Source organism: Nilaparvata lugens, chromosome 4, assembly GCF_014356525.2.
Source record: "Nilaparvata lugens isolate BPH chromosome 4, ASM1435652v1, whole genome shotgun sequence".
Classification (NCBI taxonomy): Eukaryota; Metazoa; Arthropoda; class Insecta; order Hemiptera; family Delphacidae; genus Nilaparvata; species Nilaparvata lugens.
This window is the reverse complement of record NC_052507.1, coordinates 68,574,395-68,589,384: the sequence shown is the minus strand read 5'-3', so window position 1 is coordinate 68,589,384 and position 14,990 is coordinate 68,574,395. Positions and strand designations below refer to the sequence as shown.

General features: G+C 35.7%; 1 protein-coding gene across 15 annotated transcripts in view; it reads right to left on the bottom strand.

Annotated features, from left to right (window-relative positions):
• LOC111045314 (protein hu-li tai shao) overlaps positions 1–14,990 on the bottom strand; it is a 107,789-nt gene that overhangs the window by 72,593 nt on the left and 20,206 nt on the right. The window lies entirely within an intron of this gene.

The window sequence follows — 14,990 nt, the reverse complement described above, 5'->3', positions numbered from 1 at the left end:
ATGAAACCAAACAATTTCTGTTCCAATTCTCGAGTAGTAAATGAAATAGAAAATCATCCAGTTCTACGAGAAACGTCAAAATAGATACCGGAGTACAGGCTGTAAAAATTAGTCGATAAACAAAAGAAACGCAGGCAGGTAAAATAATAATTGAGAGCAGGGCATTGAAGATGTGGTCTGTCTAGTCACAGCAGAAGAGTGATGAAGCGGTGAGTTTGGAGCGTTGGTTCGTCCATCAGTTGTGCGTCCAATTTTGAGGCAGTAATTGCAGCCGAAAAGACAAGCGAATGCGTCCGTCCGTCCGTCCAGCAATTAGGCTTTCAAGGTGAACGAACCGTGAACCAACACCACGATAGCCATCGACCTGGATGAAGGAGAGGGGGTTGACGAGATGTAGAAAAATACTAAGGAAGGTGAGGAATGAAGATGATGATGATGAAGAAGAACAAGATGGAGAATAAAGATGAAAGCAGAGAGAGAGAGAGAGAGAGAGAGAGAGAGAGAGAGAGAGAGAGAGAGAGAGAGAGAGAGAGAGAGAGAGAGAGAGAGAGAGAGGGGGGAAGGAAAAATAAAAAGGAAGTAAAAGAAGAAAAAGAAGAATGCGAAGAAAAAGAAGAAAACAGAAGATTGAGAATAAGAAGAATGGAAAAGTTCAAAGAAGGAAGAAGAACGGAGAGAGAGAAGATGAAGAAGAAAGAGATAGAAGAAGAAAGAACGGGAGAAGAAGAAGGAAATTGAGAGAAGATGGGAGGAGGCGGAAGAAGAAGAAGAGAATCAGAAGTTAAAAGAAAGAACGGGACAAGAAGAAGAAGAAGAAGGAAATTGAGAGAAGATGGGAGGAGGAAGAAGAAGAAGAGAATCAGAAGTTAAAAGAATAGGGAAAAGGGAATGAAGAGGAAATGGTAAGAAGAATAATAAGGAGGAGAAGAAAAAGAAGAAAAAGAAGAAGAAGAAAAAGAAGGAGAAGAAGAAGAAGAAGAAGAAGAAGAAGAAAAAAAGAAAAAGAAGAACTGAGAAAATGAAGGAGGTCGGAGAAAAAGAGTAACGAGGAAGAAGACGAAGAAGAAGAATAGGAAGAAGGAGATAAAAAAGAACTGGGAAAATGAAGGAGGTCGTAGAAAAAGGAGAACGAGGAAGAAGAAGAATAAGGAGAAAAAGAAGAAGAAGAAGCAGAGAAGAAGATTATGAAGAAGTAGAAGAAAAAAAGAAGAACTAGGAAAATGAAGGAGATCGGAGAAAAAGAGGAACGAGGAAGAAGACGAAGAAGAATAGGAAGAAGATGAAAAAGAACTGGGAAAATGAAGAAGGTCGTAGAAAAAGGAGAACGATGAAGCAGAAGGAGAAAATAAAGTTTGAAGAAGGAAGAAGTGTGATATTTGAGAAGGGTTGGGTTAGGTGATCAGTGACCCGAGGAGCACGACACGATACGACACGACACGACACTACTCGTAGCAGGCACGTCGTGCAATTATGAGAGTGGAGAGCTGTTATTACAGAGACAAAACCCAGTCAGATCAGCTCAGGTGCTAAACTGATTTCGAGGCCCCGTTACAAAAAACTCAAGCATCACTTTCCGACAACTAATATTATTTCCAGTGTGCAGTACACCATTCTCACATCACTGCATTCGGCACGCTAATTAGCTCACTCGACTTGGTGGTAATTACATAGCCAACTGACACCATTGTTCTTACCTACACTTGCAACGGCTTTTGTCACCTCACAGAGCAAGCAGGCGTTTCTCCAACTTCAACGATTCGTGCTAACAAATGAACAGTGACCGGGAAAAAACTTGAGAGAGCTTTAAAAAAGTAGTAAAGAATAATTGGATAGAAGAAGTGATGAAAGCCACCCCACCCCCCGCTGACAATAAACGTTTTCAAAATCGAGTGCTAAAATATGTTGCTGCTCTCGATTTTTCGCAATATAACAAACGGCGATCGGATACGGTTTCTGGACTGTTTTTATAATAAGCAAGTTCATCAGATAATTATATAGAGAACAAGAGAAAAATTGTTGGTCTTATAGAAGTTCACAACTTGTCAATTATTTTACCAGATGAAAAATGAAGGCTTACCCCAGGCTATCTTGGAATTTTGTATTGACCGAAGAAAAACCATAATGAATTTTTCATGTTTTTATTATACCATAAACAAAGAAAGACTTCGGATAACATTTCTGATGTGTATTCTATTTTGAAATTATACTTTTTGCGAGAGAAATAAAAAAGTGGTGTGGCGCACTCACACAAATTTCCTTGCCGTTATGAAAATTGATCACCTGACGCTAGTGTTCCCGCGCATCACAAGTCTACTATTCAAAGATTTGAGCCAGCTGGTGACAGTTCAATAACGCTGGAGACATACATGAGGTCTGCTATCTCTTCATAGTGAATGATTTAATAGAATCAACAATAATTTGCAATTGAATAATCACATTTTCTCGAATTTAAAGCTTATTTTCAATTTTAGGTGAAAATGTTACTGAACATTAATTGTAGAGATTTTCATGCTCAATCTACTCCACTTGATTTGTTTTGTTTCAATTGTATCTGAAGCCTGATAATTGGGAATCTATCTGCATTGCTGGGGCGGAGCTCCTGAAATTTTTACAGATATGGGACTTTGACATGGCAGTTGATAGAGCTTATCGATGACTATTTTAGGTATGAATTTCATCAAAATCGTTGGAGCCGTTTCCGAGAAAATCACGAAAAACCCTGTTTTTGACAACATTTTCGCCATTTTAGCCGCCATCTTGAATTGCATTTGATCGAAATTGTTCGTGTCGGATCCTTATAGTGGAAGGACCTTAAGTTCCAAATTTCAAGTCATTCTGTTAATTGGGAGATGAGATATCGTGTACACAGACGCACATACACTCATACACACACACACACACACACACAACACACACACACACACACACTCACATACAGACCAATACTCAAAAACCAGTTTTTTGGACTCAGGGGACCTTGAAACGTATAGAAATTTAGAAATTGGGGTACCTTAATTTTTTTCGGAAAGCAATACTTTCCTTACCTATGGTAATAGGGCAAGGAAAGTAAAAATGTAATAGATGTTTTACGATCCTGCAAAAATCTAAATTAAAATAGCAATTTACTCAGCCTTCCCTTAGCACAAACCAAGCTGTTAATTTTTTTGTTGAAAATAAGTACATACCAGCTTCCGTGAGAACAGAGATCTTTTCTGTTTTGATCAGTGAGAATATACATTCTATACTCACTGGTTATGATGTTCAAAATTGTCATTTTCCAATTCACACAGAAAAATTATTGTTGATGCACAGTAAACAGCCACTCATCAATTATTCACAGTTTAATTGATACCTACTAGGCATTACACTAAAGGCCACTTTCTTAATAAAAAGTCTTTCTCATGAAAGGCCACTTTCTTAATGAAAAAATTACACTAACTTCTAACACAAAATTGAAACTGAAGTCCAATACCGTATGAATCAGTACAACTCCGTTAATTCAAATCCATTATTCAAATTGTTAAAGCGGAACAACACATGACATTTTTATGACACGTAAAAAATGAAGTCATATTGAGCAATATCAGAGAAAACTGATAAAAATATGGCAAAACCATGGAAGAAAGATAGTTGGGCAATACTTAGCATGCATAGTCAAACCTGATATTGAATTACAGTAGAGTACCAAAGGGACCCTCATACAGACCAAAATACAGAATTTCGTGGGAGTAGCAACTTACTTTGTCCCACTGATTAGGAGAGGGTGAATACGCATAGTAGAGTCGATTATAAGTTTCCCTTTTGGATACAATTATCTGGCAACTTGCTGTGCTGCGCACTTTCCCGAGGGGTACACGCAGAGGGCGTGGTAATGGAAACCCTCCAAGAATTACTTGGATGGGGAAAGAGTCGTAAACACAAGGAAACGAGCAATGACAACGCAAAGGGCAACCAAATAGGCCTACGCTGTCTTTCAAGTAAATGTGTTTGCATCTGAGGCAGGGGTTGCTTTTATTAGGTTATCATATCGAATGGTTTTATCTGATATTCAAAGAAATAGTCTGTCATGAATACGTGAATACATTACATTTGAAAATCTTCGGAAATGATTGAGAATACAATGATAAGCTATGAGCGAATAGGCAAGACACGAACTTGTTCTAATGTAATCTATCCTACTGATGAAACTATATAACCTGATACACAATCGTAAAATAAATCTTTTAACGGTGCATAGATTATATTAGCCTATTATAACTGTTGACACAAACATTTGAATTTGCTGTAATGAATAGGGTATTTCTAGAAAATGGAAAATTTTTCTCATCAATAAAGAAATACAGTACTGATCAAGTCTTTTCAATTCATTTTCGTTGAAGTTGGAGATTATTTTTTATTTACTACAGCAGGTACTTGATATTGATAATCCAATAGTTTATTATTGGGTTGTATGAAAACGACTTGATATTGTCGAGATCACAAATCATAAAAACGATTTTAGACATTAATTTTGGTCCTTACACAATTATCAATCTCTAATAAACTGAATGTTTGAACATTGATTAGCAGAATATAGAATAGAATACAATGACTTCTTCATTGGTTGATATAGTGTGGGTGAAGCTCTACGATTGGCCATTAGCTGTTTACCAATGGAGTTTGAGCTCCATTGTCATTGGTAGAGACAAGACACGCCTTGTGTACTCGTTTCTCATGACCATGGGAATACTATGGCGTGTCTAGTCTCAGGGCCAATGTTAGTCGAGCTCAACCGTCATTGGTCAACAGCTAATGGCCAATCGTATGACTCCACCCATACTGCATATGGTATTCAATGTCTTTATCTATTTTACTAGATAATTGTGTTAACGAAAATAGTATCTCAAATTCTTTTAATAAATTATTGGAGTTTTTGACAATGTCAAGTCGTTTACGTCCATACGTCCAATATTACTACCAAATTACCGACACAACAACACAGTTAAGCCGCGTTTACACCGAAGTTTCAAACAAAAAGTTGCAAACTTTTATTGCAAACAGCAGTTGCAAACAGTAGTTTCAAATAAAATTTTGCAACTTTTATTTCATGGTTTTATTTCCATGTTTCATGAAAATGTTTTCAACCTTGATTATGACTCGCCTATGTTCTGGTTCCTGGGATCAGTCCTTCCGAGGATGTCAAGTGTCGAGGATGTCATTTTAGCCGCGGCGGTGTGTGTCGTGTTGTCAAAGCAACGTAGGCCGAGACGATACTGGGTGAGGCCGTCTCTGAATTCCAGAGCTACGTACAGTGGAAACGACCTGTTGGACGATTTAAATAGAGATGATGTCGACCCTCTATCAGGTGAACTGAGAACGGACGGAAGTTTTAAAAACTTTGTAAGAATGACCAGTGAGGATTTTGAATATATAACTTTAATGATTGGTCACAAAATTTCGAAAATGGATACGAATTACCGAAAGGCTATTTCTGTAACGGAAAAACTAGCCGTAACCTTGCGTTTTTTAGCTACCGGAGATTCATACACAAGCTTGAGTTACCTGTTCAAGATATCAAAATCAACCATATCTTTGTTTGTACCTGAGGTGTGCGAGGCTTTAATAGATCTTCTGAAGGATAACATAAAGGTAAGACGTTATAAGTAGACTATACATAGCCTATATTTGTTATTTTGACAGCCATTTTTAAATAATATAATATAAAATATTGTTGTTAACACTCAGAACCTGTTTAAGAACCCCCCGCTCTCGCCCCTAAAAGGTCCTAGGGTATTTTATGGCAAATATATTTTTATAATTTTAAGCAATAAATCCACTACTGGTATTTCGCATTATTTGTACCAGAAGTGTGTGCTGCTCTGATACTAGACGCTAATGCTTGTATTATAGAGTCGAGACAGGGTGGTTCGAGTGATCACGTGAGTGAGAGTGGAGGTGGCAGCGTAGGGGATGGCGGGGAAATGTTTCTGTTTCGTGTTTCAACAGCACATAGTGACCGAAACTAGTGTTGCAAACAAAAGTTTGCAACTCCCTTTGATCTTTACCGACTTCAGGTGGAAACAAAAATTTCTGTTGCAAACACTGAAAAACTGTTTGCAACAGCGAAATGTTTCGTCTAAAAATGCGCGTTTTTAGAGATGTTTGCAACTTCTGTTTGCAACTCGTGTTTCAAACTCCGGTGTAAACGCGCCTTTAAGTTCATTATTGAGCCAGATAAATATTTTCAATTTGAGTTTTGAAAGGAACAGTTTTGGTTTGCGTCTTTCATTTTAATTCCTATCATTCTCAAAACTTGTGCATCCATGTACGAATAAATATAATTTTCTTTTTCGGAATGATATGCTAAAAGGAGTTGAACATTCTATTTGAGTTTTGAGGATAACAGAAAAATATTATTCTCGTTTTACCGCAGATTGGCAATTATTTGCAACTTGGTTTGATGACACTTCCGCTGATTTTTTCCTGTCTGTTGGTAAAAAACAGAAGCGCTCGCAGTCAGAGAAGGACATTGACCTTATCGGGTTCATTTTTCCAGAAGTAAATTTAGAAGGCGCCAGAGCCAGACTGACTGACAACAGGTGCATCCCCCCCCCCCACTGATCGATCACTGTCTGCCATTCTGAAAAGCACGCCATTTACAATAACCTAAACCAGACCAGACTATCGACAACCTTCGGTATGTTTCTAGATTTCGAAGTTTGAAAATAAAGAAAGGGCTTATGTCCAAAGATGACTCACATTACGTTGATAACAGCACCACATGTTTTTAAAATGAATAATTAGTAGATGACTCGTAGATAATTAGAAATGATCATTAAAAATAAATAATGAGTCTATTTCCTTCAAAACTGAACAACTGTAAACAAATAAATGCACAAAGCATTACATACTTAGGCTAGGCGCACACCAGTTAGTCAAGACATGATCAGACACGTTCAGTTAACAATACAGTACTTCACATAGTTGCTTATGAAGACATGTCTAATTGCAATGACTAATCAGTGTGTGCTGCCTCATAAGCAACTATGTGAAGTATTGTGACTAGTCTTGTCTTGACTAACCGGTCTTGCCCAGCCTAAGTCAGAAATAACCACACAAATAATAGAAGTACAGTTTACTATTTTTGTTTTTTATTGTTTTCAACCGTCAAAATTTAAAATTCTTAGTTTTCGTTGCTTTTTAGTGAAAATGGACTAAATTTTAGAAAAGTGAAACCATAACCCTATTTCGGACTTGTTATCTAAATTTGAGAAAGAAATAGTATCCTTAGTTTTTCTCTCCCAATCAGTGCTACTTTGTAGAAATTATAAATAAATAAAAACGAAGAAAATATAATATATAAAGAAACAGTACAGCTAATACAGTAATGTATTATGGAAATTAACCTACTCAATAATAGTCGCCCATGTACTAAAGTAGGTGTAGTTTTAGTAGTAAACGACAAAAATAAAATAAAACTCATGATATAAAGTGTAGGATGAATATTGATTCACAGAAGATAAACCCAAAACTAGAATAATACGCAAATTAATGTGAATTTTTAATTCATTAAAATGACAAAAGATTAGTTTTTCATAGAACATAGACTATTGGTAATAAACAAAACACTATGGAACAAAACAAAAAAAAATCTGGTGTGGCGCACTCACACAACTTCCCTTGACGTTATGAAAATTGATCACCTGACGCTAGTCTTCCCGCGCATCTCAAGTCTACTACTATTCAAATTTCGAAGATCTGAGCCAGCTGGTGACAGGTCAATAACGCTGGAAACACACGAGGTCTGCTATCTCTTCATAGAGAATTATTTTAATAGAATCAACAGTTGCCAAGAGTTTGCAATTGAAATAATCACATTTTCTCGAATTTTGAGCTTATTTTCAATTTTAGGTGAAAATGTAACTGAACATTAATTGTAGAGATTTTTATGCTCAATCTTTTCCACTTGAAAGTTTTTGTTTAAATTGTATCTGAAGCCTGATAGTTGGGAATCTAAAATAAAACTTCGCATAGATGGGGCGCAGCTCCAAAATTTTTTACAGATATAGGACTTGTGGAAGTTGATAGAGCTTATCAATGACTATTCTAGGTATAAATTTGATCAAAATCGTTGGAGCCGTTTTCGAGAAAATCGCGAAAAACCCTGTTTTTGGACAACATTTTCGCCATTTTAGCCGCCATCTTTAATTGAATTTGATCGAAATTGTTCGTGTCGAATCCTTATATTGTAATGACCTTATGTTCCAAATTTCAAGTCATTCCGTTAATTGTGAGGTGAGATATCGTGTACACAGACGCACATACACTCATACACACACACACACACACACACACACACACACACACACACACAACACACACACACACACATACAGACCAATACCCAAAAACCACTTTTTTGGACTCAGGGGACCTTGAAACGTATAGAAATTTAGAAATTGGGGTACCTTAATTTTTTTCGGAAAGCAATACTTTCCTTACCTATGGTAATAGGGCAAGGAAAGTTTAATAATAAAATGAAAAACACAAATATAAATTGTCAACCACTTTTCATTATGATTTACTAGCTTACCCGGCGAACCTCGTATCGCCAAAAAGTCAATGTATCTCATGTCACACTTGACTTCATTTGGTGAATCATGAAATTTATCTGACAATGTCAATATTTTCATTTTCATCTCAATACGGACTTCCTATGTGCTTAAAACTACCGTTTTAATACCAATTTTATCACAGAGTGACGTGTTTATTACAGCTGGTAAGTTCATATGCTAAATCATATTATCACAACATGATCTTGAATCATGATGATCTTCCCGTTCTATGTTAGCCGCTCGGTCGACAATTTCGAAAACATAGGCCTGTAAAATAGATTAATTATATAATTATTATCAGCCCCCCTATTAAAATTTCTGGTCAGAAACCATCCCCAATATTCACACAACATATTCCCAAAATTTCATGCCGTTCTGTCAAGAAGTTTTCGAGTCTATAGGGAACAAACAAACTAATACACAGACATTCATTTTTATATATAGAGATAACAGAACCTGGTTTCGTGGCTTCACCCAAGAATAGTGTATAGACTACATACTATCCTTGGGCTTCACCAGCCACATCATCATCTGTCTTCCCATGTGGATGGTGAGGCCACCAAGAAACCAGGTTCTGTTATAAATATGTAATATAATAGAAAATTGGTTGACAATTAATATTTTTTCATTACGGAAAAATACCACATCACACACACAAAACAACTGGAACATCTATAATATTATGAAAAAAGAATACAAGAATGATACATCATCACGTCAGAACTAGTGAACTGATTAACTTGGATTTTTGCATTATAGATTCTTAATTTACCGAGGATTGTTATAGGCCTTGCGGAGCACGGGTTACCTGCTAGTAAATAATTGACCGAAGCGCAGCTGAGGTCTTAGTTTCGACTCGATCGGCTTTTGTTTGTTTGTTTGTAGTACAGCAGTTATTGTCCGATTTGGATGAAATTTGGTATGCAAGTTCTTTGAAACAAGGCGCAGGAACGTATGTGTAACGATTTTTGGTAAGACCTCCGGTTTTTTTGTAATATTTAAAAAACTGTAAGCTAACCTAAAAAAGTCACTTTTCCTATCTTTGGTATTCATGAGCGAGTTCTACTGTTCACAGAGCTACTACTAACATAAGGTAGGGCAGGTTAGTGACAATGTCAATCCGGAATCCACATTCTTCAACAACTACTTCAAGTATCCAAGTAAGTAAGGTAATAAAATAACAATCTCTTCAAACATTACAAGCACTATTGAATCAACTGAAGCGAAGGGTTGCTGCTACATCGTGAGCAACCAGTAGTTGCGTGAATCTACAGTTATGAAGCTACAATTCGCACACTCAGTTACGCCCTTATCCGTTCACCAATTACCACATAACCGGCGTTTAGGACGAGCCAGCCGTACTCTCCCACTACATATACATTAATTTATCGCAGCTTCCTGCAGTCGCATACTGCGGCAGTTCAGAGCTGAGAGCTGAGACCAGACAGCCTTGACACAATTCCCCAGTTCACCGAACAAACATAGCATTACCACACAAAGCCAGCCGACAACAATACTCTACTATCATGTCAATCTTTCAATCAGGCTGATCATGAACATAATCCCAATGCAGCGCCGACGTAGCCACCGTCACGCTATATTCTCGAGTATCGTGTATCACCAGTCACAAAATTATTTTTAATAACTTATCACTCCTGGAAGTTGAATATTCAATTTCTCCCATATCAAAATCAGTTATTCAACTTTATAACCCCTACGGAGAATACGGTAATCAATCATTCGACAGCTCAATACATAATCGATACGTTGAAGCATGTCTACTGAGACTATTAATCATTAGATAGGTAATGAAACAAGATAGAGTGGGGAAGATGATAATTTAATGAAGACATCAGTTATGCAGTGAGGCTGGTCGCCAATCAGTTATCCCCTTATTTGGAGTTTGAAGAAAATTCTAGTTGCACCAGGCACCTCTGTAATAATATAAGTTTCCTATGTCCGCCACCTATTGCATAATAGCTAGCATTCATAGCACATCACCCATTACAAAAGTATATAATTATACTGTACTTCAAATCTATTATAGAATATGGATCTGATGAAATGGAAATTACAACATTAATAACTCCTGAAGTAGTGATTTACATGGGGATTTGGAGAAAAGAGTTCTTCTAAGTTTGAGGGTAGTTCTCTGCACAGGATTTTTATTTCAGTAGAAAATGTCTACAAGAGTTGACATATTCATTGTGGACCTATAGTGCTGTTCAACATGTACTGGAACAATCTCAATTTATTGAGATTTATCAATTATTATTTTTCAATCTCAATTTATTGAGATTTATCAATTTATTATCAATTATTTATTTATCAGATTTATCAATTCATTGCTGTAATATATTCACTTGTTCAAGTATGGGTTAGCAAAAAACAGAACGCATCATTATACTTATAATTGGAAATCACTGCCCTGATCAATCCTGTCACAGTTTCAATCACATTTTTCAACTCCACACTATTCAACCACAACTCAATATCATCTATTATGCCTTATCAACAGATGAAGTAATAAAACTTGAATATTAACTCAAACTTTTTCAACATCCTATGAAAGATTACAACGTAAAAGCAAAACGTAAGTAGTTTTCACAATGTAACTGATATTATCATTACAGTTTCCTCGGAGCAAGACGATTTGAGATACTGTGAGATTACTTCAATTACAGTTGAACATGCGTTGTAACGAGAGAGCCCACTGGAGAATTGGAGCACGGATGAAGACAATAACTTGAGACCAATTTTCTCACAGTAATGCAGTCAGCTTTTCCCGCCAAAGGAGAGGCCTATCCTGCAGTGATGCAACTTGCCAACAGCTGAGATGTGTGAGTGTGTGAGCTCTCACGCGATGTGATTGTGCGCTACAAAGAGGGAACAGTGAAGCTGAAGTGTCAAGAGTAAAGCGCAATTCATTGCGTACAGTTCTCATGACCGTTTCACTTTATTTGGGCGACCAATGAATTAATTAGAGGCAGTCGCCTCTATTCACGAACACCAAACCGGGGAAAGAAATTGTAACGGAAATAAAAGGACGCACGCAAAGTCTAGATCACATCTTGTCAGAACGCATTTCCTGAACAATTCAGAGTTTATTTATTTAATCCATTGGGAAATCATTGGAAAACTTCATTTTATATCTTGATCATACTGATAATCATAAACTAACAATAAAAATAGAATAAATACACAAATAATTGCCTTTATTGATAAAAAATATACAATACATTTTTGGCATTTACCCCATACATTAAATCCGTCCGGGGAATAAATAATTGTTTAGTTCAGAAATTAGGCAGGAGATTTGGCTTGACAATATCTATAGTCGGTATAGTCAAATTGGAAAGAGCCTCTCGATTTATTGCAGAGGGTGGAATACGAAAAATTTTAGATCTTAGAACATTATTGAAAACTGGATAAAGTGCTCATTTCAATAAACTCGAAAATGATGAAAAGGTGGGAGAAAGAAAATTATTTAAAGAAACCAGAAACTTGTTTTAGAATAGTTTATGAATTAGGACATTCGTTATACTAAAATGGGAATATCAGGCAAGGAATGTATAAGCAATCAAGCACAAATTTAATGAAGAAAGTGTGCATAAATAGTATATGGCCGTCTTACAATGTTCTTGTGTAACGTTACTTTATTAAATTCGACACATTTATCGATATTTATCATATTTAAAGAATTTATGACAAACAGGCGTAGAACATTCAAGACAACTCCTAATAACTCAACTATGGTTCAACTTTTAAGAATGGAATTAATATTCATCCAACTAGTAAACATTATTGCGTCATACAATAATAATAGACGGCCATCATTCAACGTTTTCAAGTTATAATGCTATGAGCCATGAACATATTTATTTCAACCATTCTGCTGGGTGAATTAAAATGTACTATCTACAATGACATTATTAAGTTCAATGCAGAATGACCAGGTCATTTTATAACTAATCTTATGAAGCACAGAACGAGATATGACATCACCAATGACCAATACAAATTGAAAATATATTATTACTGAGTAAATTAGAGAGTTGAGCTTTTGAAAAATAACTTTGAAATACACATAATTTAAATCAGAACATTACACATACCCTACAAAAATCTTACATAATGAATGAGCTACTGAGTCACTAGCCAAACAAAATGCTCTATTTGTTTATATTCTTAAAATACTTGACTATCAAGAAAAGCTGATATACTGTAGTCATCATAAAGAATAATAATTGTAAATTAGTACAGTAATAATAACAACTACTCTTGTTCTACAATGTTAATGGAAACAGTAACATTCATTAAAAATTACAATACATGTTTTGTTAACATTAACGTTTATTTTCCACAGTAAATCTGATTGATTATAAAATGTATTAGTCCTTTAGCCGAATATAAAACTCATAGAATTCATGGATTCAAATTCAATATTTGAATTTTTTTAATGAGAATTTCGTTGCTAAACACACGTTAAAAACGCATACTGTACACACTCACACAGTCGGTTTTGTAGTTGATAGCCCATACTACACAAAGAACCTTGAGAGAGAATGAAACAAAATTTATTCAATCGAGAGAAAACAGTGACAGCAAATGATGTAATCGCCACTTTTACAAAAATAGTTATGAATTGATGAATGGGGAAATGTAACCTTGTATGCTTGAGCGAGTAAGGAAAACTGCAATCAAGAGATTACAAACGAGCAGCAAGCGTTATCCAAAGTACTTTTTATCTTCAACTGTACTGCCGCTAGCCAAGCTACTTGCTACATGAGTAATGACTGAAAATAAATGATGTACTACAAAATGATAACACAAGACATTCAAGCCAAGCTGTTGTACAAAAACGTTCCGATGCATTATCAGCGTTCACTGTTATAAGCAGCAATCATTCAACTGTTACTGTAGGCTATGCCCTGCTTAGCTTAGGTTCTAGATAAGATTGAGCTTATCTTAGATTGAGGCATGACCTTTATGAGGCTATTTAGACATCATTCGACCCCGACGACTGAATAGGCTATGTGGTTATCCACAACATAAGTTTCTCATTCTGAAAGGGCAAACTGTACTGTAAAATCAGAGTCAAACTCGCTGGATATTTTTCAATTTTTGTCAACTTTGCGTAAATCAACGAGTAAAAGTTGGAACTTCCAAGTAAACAGTAATTACAAACAGCATGATACAATGATTCATCAGACTTTGTAATCAACAAATTCATAACCAACCGAGTATATTAATGTTTATACATTCATAATTAGAGAGGTTTACACTCTCAGTGTTCCTAAAGCTACTTACACCAGAGTTGACAACATAATGTTGTTGTTCACAGAAGTGTTTTTCAAAGAAGTTGTCAATTTTTTCTGTAGAAAACAAATTAAATGTTGCTGTACTATTTTGAAAATTTGCAACAAATTGACGAAATTTGTTGAAGCCTCAATTCACTACTGTATAAGCGTGGCTTTAGTATAATTTGTTACTTACGATCTAAAACAAAATCAATTAAAATAAAATAAATTACAAGATTTTCGAATTGAATGAAAAAGACTAAGAAATTGTAAAAAACCACAGATTTATTGACACTTACTGAGTTTGACTCAGAGATTGACAATGGTGTAATAACCGAAACCGGTCTTTCTAAGTATCAATAAATCTGTGGTTTTTGACAATTTCTTGTCTTTTTCATTCAATATGAATAATTACCACAATATCAACTTCTCAACTACACAAAAAGATTTTTGAATGGTTGAACCGTTTGCAATTCACTTATCTTTTGCAATTATTCTATCTAGTAAAGAATAGATACAGTATTATTTTTCACAGCTTTTCCAGAGTTTCGGCCTAGCTATAATTCTTGAATAGGTAAAGGGTGAAGCACCTATTACAACACACAGAGGCCATACGAATTTATAGGGCGAATAGAGAGTTGGTTTTGATACGGCAAGACGGAAACCATACACATACGAGGACCGAGACCAAAGACTGGCCAGATTTCGTGATTACGTGACTGGCAAATTTCAAGTCGAAGCTCAATCAATAGTCTCTTGAAATAGCAAGAAATGACAGCATATTTTTTATTACTCTCAATTTTGCAATTACTTCACGTTTTTCAAAGTTATTTTCTTGCTTTGCAAAACAAGATGTTACATCTTACAAATAATATTCTGTACAATCACTAGCAATATTCTAAAACAGTTGCAAAGCAAAACTTGTTAAATTTTACAAATACTCCATACTTGAAAAAGAAAGTCACTAGCGGTATCTTAAAGCAGTTGTAGATGTTTTTCAACACATCATTTTTCGAGTCAGGTCCAAGCCATGAAAATTACAAGGAAATGTAAAGAGGGTGAATCCATCCAATCTTCAGAAAAGAAGGCGATTCTG